General features: G+C 36.5%; 1 long non-coding RNA gene across 1 annotated transcript; it reads left to right on the forward strand.

Moving 5' to 3' along the window:
• The first annotated feature begins 1,330 nt into the window (after positions 1–1,330).
• LOC118883505 lies at positions 1,331–17,362 on the forward strand. The gene is made up of 3 exons (XR_005017036.1): positions 1,331–1,342; positions 14,147–14,155; positions 17,258–17,362. It is a non-coding gene; the product is annotated as an uncharacterized LOC118883505 (long non-coding RNA).
• The last annotated feature ends 687 nt before the right edge of the window (positions 17,363–18,049 follow it).

Consider the following 18,049-nt stretch of genomic DNA (forward strand, 5'->3'; position numbering starts at 1 on the left):
GGAAGAGGAAAGCTTAACTACCAGGAAAGCTTCATTGAGGAGATGACATTTGAATTGTATCTTGAAGAATGAGTAGACGTTATCAGGTAGGAAACAGGGTTGCATATAAATGAGAATCCAGGGCAGAGGGAACAGCATGTCTAAAAGGCAAAATGTTTTGAGAAAGAATAAAATGCTTAAGTGAGTGTGTGAGCAGCATAGGATGTGAATAATGGAAGGAGATAAGGCCGGAAGGTAGATTAGCATTAGATCATTAAGGGTTCAGTATATGATTCTAAAGAGCTTAGTCCTTACTTAAGCTACACAGAAGCAGGGACTTTGGTGTCTTTTTCAAACCATTATATCCACAGTTCTAGAATGATACTTGATGTACCCAAACAGGGATGTGGATGTGTCATTATTATGAGAAGGGACTGCAAAGTTGTTTGATTAGAGTTAAGGAGAATCATTTAAGAAGCTTTTGAACAGCCCAATGTGAGGGATTTAGGGTCTGAACTGAAAGATTAATGGTTGAGATGAAGAAAATTTGAAAGATTTAAAAGGTAGAATTGACAGAATTTGGTGCCTGATTAGATAAGGATGGTGGCAGAGAGGGAGGGATCAAAGAGGATTCCAAGGTCTCCAACATGAAAGCATAAATGAATGGTGATGTGGTCAACTAGAGTAGGAGAGGGAGAAGAATTTGAGGGGAAAGCAATAAGTGGTTTTAGAATAAGAATCTACATGGCAATGTCCCAATGAAAGTACCCATTTTGAGTTCAGATGAAAAATAGTAATATAGATTTGGAAGTCAAACACATTCTGAGTCATAAATGTGACAATTAAAGCCTAGGGAGTGATAGGTAAGATTACTTATGGAGAGAATAAAAAGAGAAGAGACCCTGGGATGAAATGCTGCGTGGCCATCATCATGTTTAAATAAAGGACAAACCTTAGGGTAAAAATTGTCCTAAACCACACCTGCATTAATAGTCATTCAAAAATTATTTAAGCACCTACTAAACTCCCAGACACTCTATTAGGCATTAGAGATACAAATATGAAAGAGATATGACCTCTGCTCTCAAAAAGTTTAGAGTCTAATGAGGAATAGAGGTAAGAGAAATGAACAGAATTTAGTGTGGTAGGTAATGCTGAGTGCTATGATAGAAGTGGGCTAAGGGAGAACTGAAAAAGGACACCTAACACACAGTAAAGGATGCAGCTGTGAGGGGATCAGAGGTAGGTAGGGAGTGGCATGGGGGTCAGAACAGGTAGTTCCTAGAGAGTGATAAGAGAGCTGAGCTGAGTCCTGAAGGATGATTAAGTGATATCCAGGTAAAGTGTGTTTGTGTGTGTGTGTGTATGGTACAAAGTCTGATTGTGAAACATTTCCTCTTCCTTTTTCAAAGCCTAACTCTTCTGTGTTGGGAATAAAGAGTAAAAGAATAAATGTACCTTTCTGTATTGCCTAGGGTTTTGGTCCCTCCCTGTTTGTGCCTTTGCTTCCATAACTAACACCTATTGGCCAATGAGAGCTTCTGTATGGCAGGTGCCTAAATGCTGACTCTCTCATGGGGTGTATGGTTTGTGATTTTGAAGAGTCCCATTGGACGTCTTTACTACAGAGAAACCCTCTTCCTTGGGGTCTCCTCACCTGACTGCTGAGGGCATTCATGGCAGTGAGTAAGGCAAGCAAAAAGATCATCAGACGTGAATTTTGTTCCTGAATAAATAAGATTCATACATTCTTTATGTGACTCATCATATTATACCTTTATTACAGGAAGCTGCTAATTCTATTAATATTTCATAATGTTAAAAATATTTACCACTATGTAGAGGTTTAACTTACTATTGACTACATCTGTTAAAAGGGTGGAAAATCTTGAGTTATTAAAATTACCCACCAGACACTTTCAAATATTTATAGGCCAGCCAGCAAATGTTGCTGCAGTAGAAGCATGAACTCTCTTAATTAAAAAAAAAATCTATAAAAGTTTTGAAAATAACAAACAAGGAACCAAGCGATTGTTCAGTTTTAGTACTTCTAGCATCATGTTAATATTAATAAATTTATATAGAATCAAAAGCTGCAGCTCTAAACAAAGTGCTGCCAACTCGTGCCATAAAATGTTTGTGGATGAAACATTTTCTTATAGAAAAATATGCTGTGAAAATCATAAAAATGTATATTTTCATAAGATATTCAACCACCAGAGTTTTGCAACCACATTGCAAAACTGATAAAACTCATTTGGTTAGTTGAGAGTTTTAACCTTTGACTTTTCTTATTTTGGGGAAATACTAATGGTAATCAGATGGGTGGTGGGGTCAGATTCCCTTGGTTTCAGCCCCAGATCTGTACTCTACTAATGGGGTGATCTTATCCAAGTCCCTTAATAATTCTTCTTTTATTTTTTAATTGAAGTATAGTTGACTTACAATATTATATTAATTTTAGGTGTACAACATAGTAATTCAATATTTTTATAGATTACACTCCATACAAACACTGACTATATTGCCTTTGCTGTAAATTACATCCTTGTATCTTATTTTATACATTTGTACCTCTTTATTCCCTTCACTTATTTTGCCATTCCCCCACCCCACTCCCCTCTGGTAATCACTAGTTTGTTCTCTGTATCTGTGAATTTGTTTCTCTTTTGTTATATTTGTTCATTTTTTTAAAACTTTTTTTTAAAATTGAGGCATAGTTGATGTTCAATAATATATGTTTCAGGTGTGCAACATAGTGATTCATAATTTTTAAAAGTTATATTCCATTTATATTAATATTTATTATAAACTATTGTTATATTCCCTGTGTTGTACAATATTTCCTTGTAGCTTATTTATTTTATACATAGTAGTTTGTACCTCTAAGTCCTCTACCCCTATCCCACCCTTCCCTCTTTCATTCCCCCACTGGTAACCACTAGTTTGTTTTTGATATTTGTGAGTCTGTTTCTTTTTTATATAGTCACTGGTTTGTTGTATTTTTTAGATTCCACACATAGGTGATATCGTACGGTATTTGTCTTTCCTTGTCTGACTTATTTCACTTAGCATAATACTCTCCAAGTCCATCCATGTTGCTGTAAATGGCAAAATATCATTCTTTTTTTGCATGAATAGTATTCCATTGTGTATATATATATATATACCACATCTTCTTTATCCATTTGTTTGTTGATGGATACTTAGGCTGCTTCCATATCTTGGCTATTGTAAATAATGCTGCTATGAACATTGGGATGCATGTATCTTTTTGAATTAGTGTTTTTGTTTTTTTCACATACATACCCAGTAGTGGAATTGCTGGATCACATGGTGGTTCTATTTTTAGTTTTTTGAGGAATTTCTGTACTGTTTTCCATAGAGGCTGCACCAATATATATTCCCACCAACAGTGTATTACGGTTCCCTTTTCTCCACATCCTTGCCAACATTTGTTTTTTGTTTTTTTGGATGATAGACCTTCTGACAGGGGTGAGGTGATATTTCATTGTAGTTATAATTTGCATTTCTCTGATGATTAACAATGTGTGTTGAGCATACTTTCATGTGACTGTTGGCTATCTGTATGTCTTCTTTGGAAAAATGCCTATTCAGGTGTTCTGCCCATTTTTAAACCAGGTTGTTTGTTTGTTTTTTGATATATTTACATATTTTGGATACTAACCCCTTATTAGACATATCATTTGCAATATCTTCTCCCATTCACAGGTTCCCTTTTCGTTTTGTTCATGATTTCTTTTGCTGTGCAAAAGCTTTTAAGTTTGATTAGATCCAATTTATTTATTTTTGCTTTTATTGCCCTTGCCTGAGGAGACAAATCCCCCCAAAATATTGCTAAGACCAATGTCAAAGGGTGTACAGCCTATGTTGTACTCTAGGACTTTTATGATTTCAGGTCTTACATTTAAGTCTTTAATCCATTTTGTGTTCATTTTTTATATGGTATGAGGAAATTTTCTAGTTTTATTCTTTTGCATGTAGCTTTCCGCTTATTGAAGAGACCATCTTTTTCCAATTGTATATTCTTGCATCCTTTGTCTTAGATTAATTTACCATATAACTGTGGGTATATTTCTTGGCTCTTTATTCTGCTCCATTGATCCATGTGTCAGTTTTTGTGCCAAAACCATATTGCTTTGATTAGTGTAGCTTTGTAGTATAGTCTGAAGTCAGAAAGTATGATACCTCCAGATTTGTTTTTTTTTCTCAAGATTTCCTTTGCAATTCAGGGTCTTTGTGGTTCCATATAAATTTTAGGATTATTTGTTCTAGTTCTGTGAAAACTGTCTTTGGTATTTTGATAAGGATTGCCTTGAACCTGTATATTGCTTTGGGTAGCATGGAAATTTTAACAATGTTAATTCTTCCAATCCATGAACACAGGATGTCTTTCCATTTACTTGTATCACCTTCAGCTTCCTTCATCAATGTCTAATAGTTTACAGAGTGCAGGTCTTTCACCTCCTTGGTTAGATCTAGTCCTAGGTATTTTATTGTTTTTGAGGGGAATTTAAATGAAATTGTTTTCTTGATTTCTCTTTTGGATAGTTCATTATTAGTGTCTAGAAATGCAACAGATTTCTGTTTTTAATCTTGTATCCTGCAACTTTATTAAATTCATTAGTTCTAATAATTTATTGGTATTCTATATGTAGTATCATGCCATCTGCAAATAGTGACATATTATTTTCTCTTTCAGTTTGGATGCCTTTTATTTCTTTTTCTTGTCTGATTGCTGTGGCTAGAATTTCAAATACTATATTAAATACCAGTGGCAATAGTGGGAATCCTTACCTTGTTCCCGATTTTAGAGGAAAAGCTTTCAGATTTTCATCAGTTAGTATAGAGTTAGCTGTGAGTTTGTCATAAATAGCTTTTATTATGTTGACGTATGTTCCCTCTACACCAACTTTGTTGAGATATTTTATCATGAATGGATATTGAATTTTGCCAAATGCTTTTTGGCCTCTATTGAGATGATCATGTGATTTTTATCTTTGTTTTGTTAATGTGGTGTATCAGGGTGAATCATTTGCCAATATTGAACCATCCTGGTATCCTTGGACTAAACCCCATTTGATCATGATGTATGACCCTTGTTACATATTGTTGAATTTGGCTTGCTAGTATTTTGTTGAGAATTTTGCATCTATGTTCATCAAGGATATTGGCCCTGTAGTCTTTTTTTGTAGTGTCTTTGTCTGGATTTGGTATCTGGGTGATGCTGGTCTTGTAGAATGTGTTTTGAAGTGTCCCCCCTCTACAAATTTTTGGAAGAGTTTGAGAAAGATTGGTATTAACCCTTCTTTAAATATTTGGTAGAATTCACCTGTGAAGCATCTGGTCCTGGACTTTCATTTGTTTGGAGTTTATTGATTACTGATTCAATTGTATTACTAATAACTTGTCTGTTCAGATTTTCAATTTCTTCCTGATTCAGTCTTGAAGATTGTATGTTTATAGGAATTTATCCATTTCTTTTAGATTGTCCAATTTGTTGGTGTATAACTTTTCATAGTATTCTCTTATGATTGTTTGTATTTCTGTGATATCAGTTGTAACTTTTTCTCTTTCATTTCTAATTTTACTTATTTGGGTCATCTCTTTTTTTCTTGATGAGTCTGGCTATAGGTTTATCAATTTTGTTTATCTTTTCAAAAAAACCATCTCTTAGTTTCATTGATCTTTTCTATATATATATATATATATATATATTTGGGGGGGTGTCTATTTATTTTGGCTCTGATCTTTATTGCTTCCTTGCTTCTACTGACTTTGGGCTTTGTTTGTTCTTCTTTTTCTGATTCATTTAGATGATAAATTGAGATTTTTCTTGTTTCTTGAGGTAGGCCTGTATTGCTATAAATTTCCCTTTAGAACTGCTTTTGTGGTCCCATAGATTTTGGAAGTTATGCTTCTATTTTCATTTGTGCTTCTATTGTCATTTGGTATTTTTTTGATTTTTTTGTTATTTCTTCATTGACCTATTGGTGTTTCAGTAGAATGTTGTTTACTCTCCACATGGTGGTGTTTTTTCCAGTTTTCTTCCTGTAATTGATTTCTAGTTTCATATTCTTATGATTAGAAAAAATGCTTGATATAATTTCAATCTTCTTAAAAATTTTAAGACTTGTTTTGTGGCCTAGCAGTGATCTATCCTAGAGAAAGTTCTATGTGTACCTGAAACGAATGTGTATTCTGTTGTTTGGGGTGGAATATTTTGTCAATATTACGCCCAACTGATCTAATGTGTCATTTAAAGCCATTGATTTCTATTGATTTTCTGTCTTGATGGTCTATCCATGGATGTAAGTGGGTATTAAAGTCAATTATTATTATTGCATTGCTCTCAATTTCTCCCTTTATGTCTGTTAATATTTGCTTTATATATTTAGGTGCTCCTATATTAGGTGCACATATATTTAAGACTATCATATCTTCTTCTTGGATTGACCTCTTTATCAATATATAATGCCCTTCTTTGTCTTTTGTTATAGACTTTGTTTTAAAGTCTATTTTTTCTGATATTGCTATACCACCTTTCTTTTCAGTTTGTTTTAATGGAATATCTTTCTCCATCCCCTCATTTCAGTCTGTTTGTGTCTTTAGCTTTGAAGTGGGTCTCTTATAGGCACCATATAGATGGATCTTGTTTTTTTTAATCCATTCAGCCACCATATGTCTTTTTTAAAAATTATTTATTTATTTATTTACTTATTTTTGTCTGCCTTGGGTCTTTGTTGTTGCATGCGGGCTTCCTCTAGTTGCAGTGAGTGGGGGCTACTCTTCGCTGCAGTGCATGGGCTTCTCATCACAGTGGCTTCTCTTGTTGTGGAGCATGGACTCTAGGCATGTGGGTTTCAGTAGTTGTGGCATGCAGGCTCAGTAGTTGTGGCTCATGGACTCTAGAGCACAGGCTCAGTAGTTGTGGTGCACGGGCTTTGTTGCTCCATGACATGTGGGATCTTCCTGGACCAGGGATTGAACCCGTGTCACCTGCATTGGCAGGCAGATTCTTAAATACTGCACCACCTGGGAAGTCCCCACCATATGTCTTTTGATTGGAGCATTCAGTCTGTTTACATTTAAAGTGATTATTAATAGATATGTATTTATTATCATTTTGTTCCTAGTTTTCTGGTTGTTTTTGTAGTTCTTCTCTGTTCTTTTCTTTTTTCAGCATCTTCCTTTGTGTTTTGATAATTTTCTTTAGTATTATATTTGGGTTCCATTCTCCCTTTCTCTCTCTCTCCCCCCCCCCCTTTTTTTTTTGGTGTGTGTATCTATTGTAGGTTTTTTATTTGTGGTTAACATGAGGTTCATATAGAGTAAGTCCCCTACATACAAACCTTCAGGTTTCAAACTTTAAAAGATGTGAAAGTGTGTTCGCATATCCAATCACATAAGTAGTTCACATGTCTGGTGTACATTGTCACGTGCGTGTATCCTCTACAAGTGGTTGTGCTTTTGTGTACATTACTGTATGGTACTGTATAGAGTACAGTAGTATGGTATCTTTATTTCAAGCCCAGGATGTCCAGAAGCAAATGTAAATACAGCAGTGATGTAGCTGGTACTGCTAAGAAGCACCACGCAATAATGATGGAAACAAAAGTGAAAATAATTGAGAGAGTGGAGTAAGGCAAAAATATGGTAGACGTTGCTCATTCTTATAACATGAATGGTTCAACCATCAGCACAATTCTAAAGAACAAGGACAAGATCATGGAACATGTGAAGTCTGCTCTGCAGATGATGTTGACAATAAGAGCAAAGAAGCATGGAAAAATGATGGAGGAGATGGAGAAACTTCTCAGTGTGTGGATGCAGGATCAGCATCAGCATTGAGTCCTGCTCAGCTTAATGCTGATTCAAGAGAAAGCTAAAAGCCTTTATGAAGACTTGAAGAAGATACACGGTGAAGAATCAGAGGTCGCATCTTTTAATGCCAGCCATGGCTGTTTTCATTGGTTCAAGGCTAGAGCCAACCTTCACAACATAAAAAGTAAGTGGCAAGGCAGTGAGTACTGACACAGTATCTGCCCAGGAATTTCCTGAAACACTTTGAGAAATTATTGATGAAGGCACGTATTTACCCAAGCAGGTTTTTAATGTGGTTGAGACAGGATTGTACTGAAAGAGGATGCCAGACCGAAGTTACATCAGTAAGGAGGGAAAGTCAATGCCATGCTCTAAAGCAGCAAAGGATAGGCTAATTCTGTTGTTTGGTGGCAATGCTTCTGATGATATGAAGCTGAAGCTTCTGTTAGTTTATCATTCAGAGAACTCAAGAGCCCTTAAAAACATAGCCAAGGACTCTCTTCCTCTTGTGTGGAAGAGTAACCCCAAAGCCTGGGTTACACTGGCCATTTTCCAGGACTAGTTTTTCCACCAGTTTATCCCAGAGGTAGAGAAATATTGCTTGGAGAAGGACATCCCATTCAACATTCTTTTGCTCCTTGATAATGCTCTGGGCCACCCTCCATTCATGGAAGATTTTCATCCCAATTTCAAAGTAGTGCATCTGCCACTGAATACTACATTGCTCATCCAACCTATGGACCAGGGAGTTATAGCGACTTTCAAGAAATATTATTTATGTCACATTTTTCATCAGGCAGTAAAGGCAAGTGACAAATCAGGAACAACATTTTGACAATTTTGGAAGGACTATAACATCTACAAGGCCATGAAAAACATTGACTTTTCTTGACGTGAGGTTACGGCTGTCACCATGAATGGGGTTCGGAAGAACTTTGTCCTCGGTTTGTTCACAATTTTCGTGGATTTGAGAAGGTAGATGAAGAGTCCAAAGAGGCCTTCAGGAACTTAGTGACTCTCAGTGAGAAGCTGGAGCTAGATCTGCAACAGGATGAATTTATTGAACTTCTTGCTGTGCAAGATGAGAGCTTACTAATGAAGACCTGATGGAATTGGAGGCCCAGAGAAAGGACGAGGAGAGAAAGAAGAAGAAGTAATTGAAGCACCAAAGAGATTCACAACTCAGGAAATGGCAGGAGGATTTTCTTTATCTGAGGAGGCACTGTTAGTTTTTGAAGCACAGGACTGGAACACAGAATGGTACACAAAGGTCGCAGTAGCCATTCAGAATGCAATCCAGTGCTACAGTGTCATCTATGATGAGAAAAAAAAAAAAAAAAGATACTATGCAGACATCACTGGATCATTTTTTCAAGAGGGTAGATAAAATTGAATCCAGCAAGGAACCAGAACCTGTGCCATCAACATCAGGCATGAGTGAAATTGCAGCTTGCCCTCCGTCTCCTATGGCTGATGATCCTTCAGCTCTACCATCTCCCATCTCCTCTCCTTCCTCCAGTCAGTAACTCTTTTTGCCTGGCACTCAGATGCCAGCCTCTGTATGCCAGCTGTTGTACTGTACTACTGTACTTTTCAAGATACTGTGCTGTAAGATTAAAAATGTTTTATTTTTTGCATTTGTTTTTTATGTATTATTTGTGTGAAAAGTATTATAAACCTATTACAGTACAGTATTATATAGCCGATTGTGTTAGTTGGGTACCTAGGCTAACTTTGTTGGACTTACAAACAAATTGGACTTACGAACGTGCTCTCAGAAAGGAACTCATTTGTATGTAGGGGACTTACTGTATATCGACCTGTATTTATATCTATTTGTTTTAAACTGATAGTCATTTATGTTTAAGCACATTCTAAAAGCTCTACATTTTTTTACTAAAACTCCCTGCCCACATTTCATGATTTGGTTTCACATATACACTTTTATGTGTATCCCTTAACTGTTTATTGTCATTATACTTGATTTTTGTCTTTTAACCTTAGTACTAGCTTATTTAAGTGGTCGATCCACTGCTTTTATGGTATATTTATCTTTGTCAGTGAGATTTTTTCTTCATCTTATTTCTTGTTATCACCTTTTCTTTTTTTGCTTAAAGAAGACACTATAATATTTCTTGTAGGGCCAATTTAGTGGTGATGAACTTTTTAGTTTTTGCTTCTGTGGGAAACTCTTTATTTTCCCTTCAATTCTGAATGACAACCTTGCTTGATAGAGTATCCTTGTTAGTAGATTTTTCATTTCAGTACTTTAAATATATCACACCACTCCGTTATGGCTTCCAAAGTTTCTGCTGAAAAATCAGCTGATAGCCTTATGGGGCTTCCCTTGTGTATGACTCTTTGTTTTTCTCTTGCTGCCTTTAAAATTCTCTCTTTATCTTTAACATTGACATTTTAATTATAATGTGTCTTGGTATGGTTCTCCTTGGGTTCATCTTATTTGGGACTCTCTTTGTGTCCTGGACCTGGACATCGGTTTCCTTCTTCTGGCTAGGAAAGTTTTAGTCATTGTTTATCAAGTATGTTTTCTGATCCTTTCTCACTCTCTTCTCCTTCTGGGAGCCCTACAAGCAAATGTTAGTATGCTTGATGTTGTCCCAGACGCCCCTTAAACTATCCTCATTAAAATATTTTTTCTATTTGATGTTCTGATTGGGTGATTTCCACTTTTTGTTTTCCAGGTCACTTATGTATTCTTCTCTATCTCCTAATCTTCTGTTAATTCTTTCTAGTGTATTTTTAAATTTCAGTTATTGTTATTCTTCAGCTCTGATTGATGCTTTAAAAAATATTTTCTAGTTCTTTGTTGAAGTTCTCACTGTGTTCCTCTATTCTTTTCCCAAGTTCAGTGAGCATTTTTATGACTTATTTTTCTTTCACTAGGATTTTTTTTTTTCTGGGGTTTTATCTTGTTCTTTCTTTTGGAACGTATTCTTCTATCTTCTCATTTTTTTGACTTTCGCTGTTTGTCTCTATGATATTAGGAAAAACAGTTTCTTATCCTGCTCTTGAAGGTATGTCTTTAGTGGAAGCATTCCTATGCAGTCTGTTTGTGCCCAGTGGCTCTTGTGGGAGGGTGAGCATGGGCTGTATCTTCTAGAGTGTGTTGGTAGTCATTGCTTTGGTGGGGGCCTAGGGCTGGAACTGGAGTGGCTAGCGTTTGAGCCTGACGTGAATCAGGGCTTCTTTCCTGGTGCCATAGAGGTCATTGCCTTGGCAGGGGGCTGGGCTGGAGCCCAAGGGGCTGGAGCTGAAACCTGGAACAATGAGCAGCTCCTTCTTTACTAATAGGCAGTGACTGCCATAGCTGGGGGGAAGGCCAAGCCTGAGGTGCTGGAGCAGATGCCCAGAGTAAACTTTGTCTTCTCCCTGGTGTGATGGTCTTTGCCTACCTTGGTGTGGAGTGGGGCTGGAGCAGGACGGGCTGGAGGCAGAGCCTGGTGTGGGTTGGGTGGTGTGCCAAGGTGGTCCTGGCAGCCTGGCCAGAGCACCAGGCAGTTTTTAGTCTGCTGTTTCTGTGCTGGAACTGGGAGCAAGCCAGTCTGGGCATGTGCTCTTCAAGAGCAGAGTCTCAGTTTCCTACAGACCTTCAGTAAGCCCCACTGGTTTTCAAACCTGCCAGTGTGGCTTGTCTTCCCAGTGCTGGACCCCAGGGCTGGGGTGCCCAACGTGGGGTTCCCTAGGGAGGATCCCCAAGCCTGAGATATCTCTCTCCTCTGAATCATCCACAACCAGTGTGGGTCCCAACTAGACTGCTTCTCCTCTACTCCTACCAGACTCCATGTGGTTCTTTCTTTATATCCTTGATTGTAGATGGTCCATTCTGCTAGCCTTCGGTCATTATGAGAGTTGTTCTATATGTAGTTGTAGTTTTGGTGTATTCATGGGTTGAGGTGATTTCAGGATCCTTCTTCTCTGCCATCTTGATACCACCTCCCTTTAATTCTTCTTGAGTCTCAGTTTTCTAATCTTTAAATTGAGAAGAACAATAGTAACTACCTCATAGATTTGTTGCGGGAATTCAATGAGAAAATTCATGTAGAATGTTTAACATTGAACCTGGTATACAGTAAGCACTTAAAGTTAACTATTACTTATATAGCTTAAAGTAGTTGTCACCACAAAATATTACCATCATGGATCAGATTTTGACCCTATGTAGTTTTGTGAGCTCCCTTGAAAAAAATCTACAAAGATCATCAAATTGGTTTAAATAGGAGTGACCAATTGAGCTGCTAATGAATAAATTATTTTTTAAAGGATGGAAAGAATGGTGCTAAACTTTCTCAGTATTTGGGGTGATGGACACTGAACAAAGGGGAAATGCTTAGTTGAAGAGTAAGATGAGAATATGAGTCAACACTGGTTTGGGGACATTGCTTGATAAAAGGAGGCTTTACAGAGTGGTAATGAGGTGTTTAAATTTTCAGTTTTGGCACAGCTCACCCATTATCACTTGTCAAAGAAAAGAGTTGTTTAGGTTGCCTTTCTAGTAGCACCTATGCATATAAATGCCTTTGTATGCAAATTTATACAGTTTCTTATTTTTCATAGCACTGTTACTAAAATAATCTCACACTGAGAAGGGTATATTATTTTCACCGAACAGAAGAGAAAGAAAGCTTAGAGAAATTATTAGTCAACACGCTTAAGGCCATATGTCCAGCATTATCCTAGGTGCTAATCTTCAACAATGTGAAGTTGATGGGGTCTATGATTTAAAGGGTGAAGTGAGAAGATTAAACAGCTAATTGCAAGAAAGAGTGACAATACTATGAAAGGGGAAGTAGAGGGAACTGTTGAAACATGAGACAGAGGTCTTTAAGGAGTCAGGAAGACATTCTGAAGGAAATGTATTTAAGCTGAGGTCTGAAGTATAAGTAGATGTTGGCTGAGTAATTTGGAAGGAAGACAAGAAGAATAATGGGGAAGGACTAGTATTTAGGCAGAAGAAAAAACACGTACAATAACCTGACAACAAAAGAAAGTATGTTGTGAAGGACTGGAAATACAGTTTGCTCTCACTAGCCTGGAGCCACAAAATGAATTATGTCATGAAGCTTCTTAGCATGAAGGAGAGAAGAGATCTAACGTATTATGAGACCCTGGCAAATAGAAAGTCTTGTATTCAGAGAGCAACTTATGATCCACCACCCTGATACTTTGTTTCACCAGGCCACCAAATCAATGAAGTCATTCTTTGGTGACAGTATGTGCCGTTACTTGGTGCCCCCAATATTGGTAGTATTCACATTTTAAAGAATGATAAGACATAGATGTGAGAAAAATTTGGCTCTCATTGAGCCAAATTTGATTAAGTTGGAAGGAAAACTAATTTTCAGAAAATATAATTCTTAGGTAATCATGGAGGCTTGGCTCTCATTTCTCAATTATATACATCTTTTCTTAAAAATTTTTAGACACAGAACAAAAAAGAGAGGGCTCAAAATCCCTAAATTTAATAAATCTACTTCCTTATGCAGAACAAAATTCACTAGGTTAAATATAATCTGTTATTTGTCTCTGGAGTATGAGTCAAATGTTAGTATTAATGTTAGTCAAATGATATGGGAGCTCAAATATTGTGTTTTGTTTAAGGTGTAAAAGAGATTTGTAGAGAAAAGGGGTAGGTAAAGTACCTTTGGATTGTATTTACACATAGTAGATGCTCACTAAATGCTTGAGAAAGAACCAGTAAATTAAAGGAAAACGCCTTTGACATCCTTGAACTGGGTGGCAGGTTTCAAGCCCTGGGCATACGTGAAACACACTATTCACACTTACTTTCTTAAAAGTAACAAAATCCATTGTTTATTCTGGGCTTTGTTATAGTGTACCAAAATATATACTGCAGCAATTATATAGTCATCTAATTGAAAGGACTTATAATCTTCCACAAAGTATATTTTCATAAGCCTCTAATAAAGACAAAGGACACAAAACAACAAAAGAAGAAAGTGCAGGCAAACATCGTGAAGATTTGAGAAGGGCAGGTGCAGCTTTCAGGGTCCTCTTTCAGTTTCACAGGACACACACTCTTTGGATCACAATCTACCAAGGTGTGTGAAGCCAAGGCATAAGTTTACTGAGGGGTCTTTTACTTATTTTTTAATTTTAATTTTATTTTTAAAAAATTTCTTGGCCGCACAGCATGTGGGATCCTAGTTCACAGACCAAGGATCAAACTTACACCCCCTGCATTGGAAGCATGCAATTTAAACAACTGGACCGCCAGAGAAGTCCCTGAGGGATCTTTTATATCTCACTGGTAATATAGCGCAAAATGAGGCTATGCAATAAGGTGAAACAAGTGCATGACGTTAGTCTGTAAACTTTCTGTAAACAATACAGACAAGCTGGTGCAGTGTGCTTCCAAAGGACTTTCATACTTTAAAGAGCATGTTACAAATCATCAGCTAGTGTATTTCACCACTATTTTGGCCACCCTTATCAGATCCATGGTTCCAGGAGTCCCTGGAGATAAGCACAGAGCTGTCACAGATCAGCTACAAATTAACTCTCTTTACACACATACAAAATAAAGGGAGAAAGGCTAAGAAAAAGATAAAATTTATTGATATGTCAAGATTTGCCCAACCCAGCAAGTCCCTAGCAAAGTCCAAAAAGCATGATGAATCCATTTGTGAATTTTTATTTTTCTTTTAAAGTTTAACTATGGAACAGAATAAAGAACCCTCTAATTCAATACCTTATAAGTTAATGTCCATAGAGAAATCTGCAATCTTTGACACTCTCGACTCTAGGCAGAAGCCCAATTTCATTTTGTTCTTTATAGGTACTATAGAGATAGAGTGCATGAGAAATCCTCAGGCATCTAATGATAGAGCAGGAAGCAGGACAAAGCGAGTTTTGCTTATTACTCTCAGCTTGCTCTGCAGAGGCTTTCATGATTCCAAAGCCGAATTGCCACCAAAAAAGTCTGGTCTCCAGCCATGGCTCTACCACTTACACATGTGTTTCACCTTGGGTGAGTTACTTGATCCCTTTGAACTAGTTTTCTTATACATAAAATGGAGATATTGGTATCAACCACAATGAGCCAATGTACAAAAAACATATACTATAACACATGGGGGCCTAAATTTTAATTCCAGAATGTCTTTGTCAGAGAGGTCCTGTCCTTGTAGTAATCTTTTAACAACATCTAAGGCCTAAGCAGTCAATCCTTTAAAAATTATAGCATTCAGTGGCTGCTGCACAGTTTCTTTGAACATAGGGATCCAGTCACACTATTTTCTCAAACATAAAAACCTAATATATTATTCTTGTGTACTGCATCACAGCTAAATCCAACTTGACATACTACATTAGTTTCTTACTGTGTTTGTAAAAAAACTACCACAAACTTGGTAACTTAACACAAATTTATTGTCTTATAGTTCTAGAGGTCAGAAGTCTGAAATCAGATTCACTGGGCTAAAGTCAAGAAGCTTTAAGACTAGCTCCTTCTGGAGGCTCTGAGGGGAGAATCCCCTTCTTTGCCTTTTTCACCTTCTACTGGCTGCCTGTATTCCTTAGGTTGTAACCCCTTCCTTGATCTTTAAAGCATATCACTCCAACTTTTGCTTTCATCATATCACCTTCTCCTCTGACTGTGAGACCTCCTGCTTCCCTCTTAGAAGGACTTTTGGGATTACAGTGAGCTCACTTGGGCAATTAGGATAATTTCCCTATTTCAAGACCCTTAATTTGATCACATCTGCAAAGTCCCTTTTGTCATAGAAGGTAAAATTCATAGATTGTAGAAATTAGAACATTGGGGGAAATTATTCAGTTTACCACATATACACTTTTAAATTTTACTCTCATATTAGGATGAAGTAGGCTGTCTCTGTTTTAGGATGTCCAGCTGTGGCTTAAAAAGATTAAGTAACTCAACAATGCTAATTGTAGTGCAGAGCTAGTAAGACTTTGCTTTACTTTTTATAAGTTCAGGAAGACTTGATTGAAACATTTATCTGGTTAATAACTATATTATTTTTTACAATACTTTACAGTTTATGAAACAGCTGGATGTGCACTACCTCATTTAGTTCTTAAAACAGTCTTATGATTAGATTGTATTTATAGGGTTTAAGTTAGTTTTTCAATATTTTTGAATCTCTATAATAGGCTAAGCCCAGTGATGGTTGATGCGGATACCATAGAGAGCTAAGACAGGAATGATCCTTATCTTTGCACAGTTTATATTCTACTGGGGGAGGTGGACAAAAGCACAAACTACAAATTGTGATTAAATGCTGCAGGATAACAGATGAGGAAATGGAAGCTCAAGGTAGTGAAGCGATTCTCATAATGTCATACAACAATAAATAGAAGAACCAGGTGTCTTTTTAAAAAATTGAAGTATAATTGATTTACAATGTTGTGTTAGTTTCTGGTGTATAGCAAAGTGAATCATATTTTCATATTCTTTTCCATTATGGTTTATTACAAGTTATTGAATATAGTTCCCTGTGCTATACAGTATGACCTTGTTGTTTATCGATTTTATATATAATAGTTTGTATCTGATAATCCCAAACTCCTAATTTATCCCTCTTCCACCCCCTTTCTCCTTTGGTAACCATAAGTTTGTTTTCTATGTCTGTGAGTCTGTTTCTGTATGGCAAATAAGTTCATTTGTGTCATATTTTAGATTCCACATATAAGTGATGTCTTATAGTATTTGTCTTTCTCTTTCTGACTTACTCTGACTTACTTAGTATGATAATCTCTAGGTTCATCCGTGTTTCTGCAAATGACATTATTTCATTCATTTTTATGACTGAGTTGTATTCCATTGTGCGTATATGTTGATAAAAATATATCTCACATCTTTATCCATTCATCTGTCGTTGGACATTTAGGTTGCTTCCATGTCTTGGCTATTGTAAATTGTGCTGCTATGAACATTGGGGTGCATGTATCTTTTCAAATCATAGTTTTCTCTGGGTATGTGCCCAGGAGGGGGATTGCAGGATCATATGGTAACTTTATTTTTATTTTTTTTGAAGAACCTCCATACTGTTTCCCATAGTGGCTGCTCCAAGTTATATTCCCACCAACAGTGTAGGAGGAAGAACCATGTATTGAGTTTATCTTTTTAAAAATTTTACTTCATGATCTTAGATTTTTGCATATATAAAGTGTACCGTGTATGCGCAGCTTTTTTTGCCTATTTGTCCCAAGATATAATATAACCTGTTCACTGGGAACCATTGTTTTCATGGCTCATGATTCAGTGAATTTCTATACAAAAGCATCATTGTAGTTGGGTCCCACACAGTGATAACTGTGTTGCTAGTGTATCTTGTTGTTCTGTTAAGTCCAGAGCAGACTTGGTTAGTATCAGAGTAGGTCTTTATTTTTCTTCTTAGAATTATGCACTCAATAGTGTCTACCTATCAAGAAGAAGATCTATAGCTAAATTACTGATATAATGCTTATGTAAGCAAATTTTTATGAATTGTGCTTTCTGAATGATTTATTACAGCTTTTGCTGTGACATATTTTATCCACATTTAAATTTTTGTTTAAAATAATAACAAGCTAGAATGCAGCTTTAGTAGTAGTTGTGGATCATTTGGCTTAAAAGCCAATGTTTAGTGAGTTCTCCAATATACATTCATCATGTTTTTTAAACAGACCTTAGAATAAGCATTGAGTTCTTTTGCTTAGGAATGATGCTATTTGTTGTTATTTGCTGTTTCTGTTCAGATGAGGCTGAATAGAGTTAAATACAACTGGTGGTTCTCTCCACGTTGTGTGCACGGCTCTGGTGGTCTTGAGTATGAAGCCAGTACTCACTGTAGAAATTTGTTTTGTTATTTTGACTTTTTCACATTTTTGTTTGCAAAGATTTGAAACTTCTTCTGAGGGTTCTGCTCTGTGCTGGTCTGTTTAAAACCTAGGTTCACTAAATATATACTGAGAACAGGCAGATGCAGTAGTAAGATAAATGATCTTAGAGAAGTCATAAAAGACAACTACTATGTACTATGACATCAGAGTCCCAGGGTAAGTCCCAGCCCTCCAAAATATTCTTCCTCATGCTCATTGAGACCTGAAATTATTTAACAAACAGAGATTAAATTTCACATGAAGAGCTAGAGCAGTTTGAAATGCTTTAAACTTTAAGAAACTGATTTACTAATCATGTGTTAAATAACAGGAGTTTATTTTTCTTACATATCAGAAAGTA

This window comes from Balaenoptera musculus, chromosome 17 (genome assembly GCF_009873245.2).
Source record: "Balaenoptera musculus isolate JJ_BM4_2016_0621 chromosome 17, mBalMus1.pri.v3, whole genome shotgun sequence".
NCBI classification, from domain to species: Eukaryota; Metazoa; Chordata; class Mammalia; order Artiodactyla; family Balaenopteridae; genus Balaenoptera; species Balaenoptera musculus.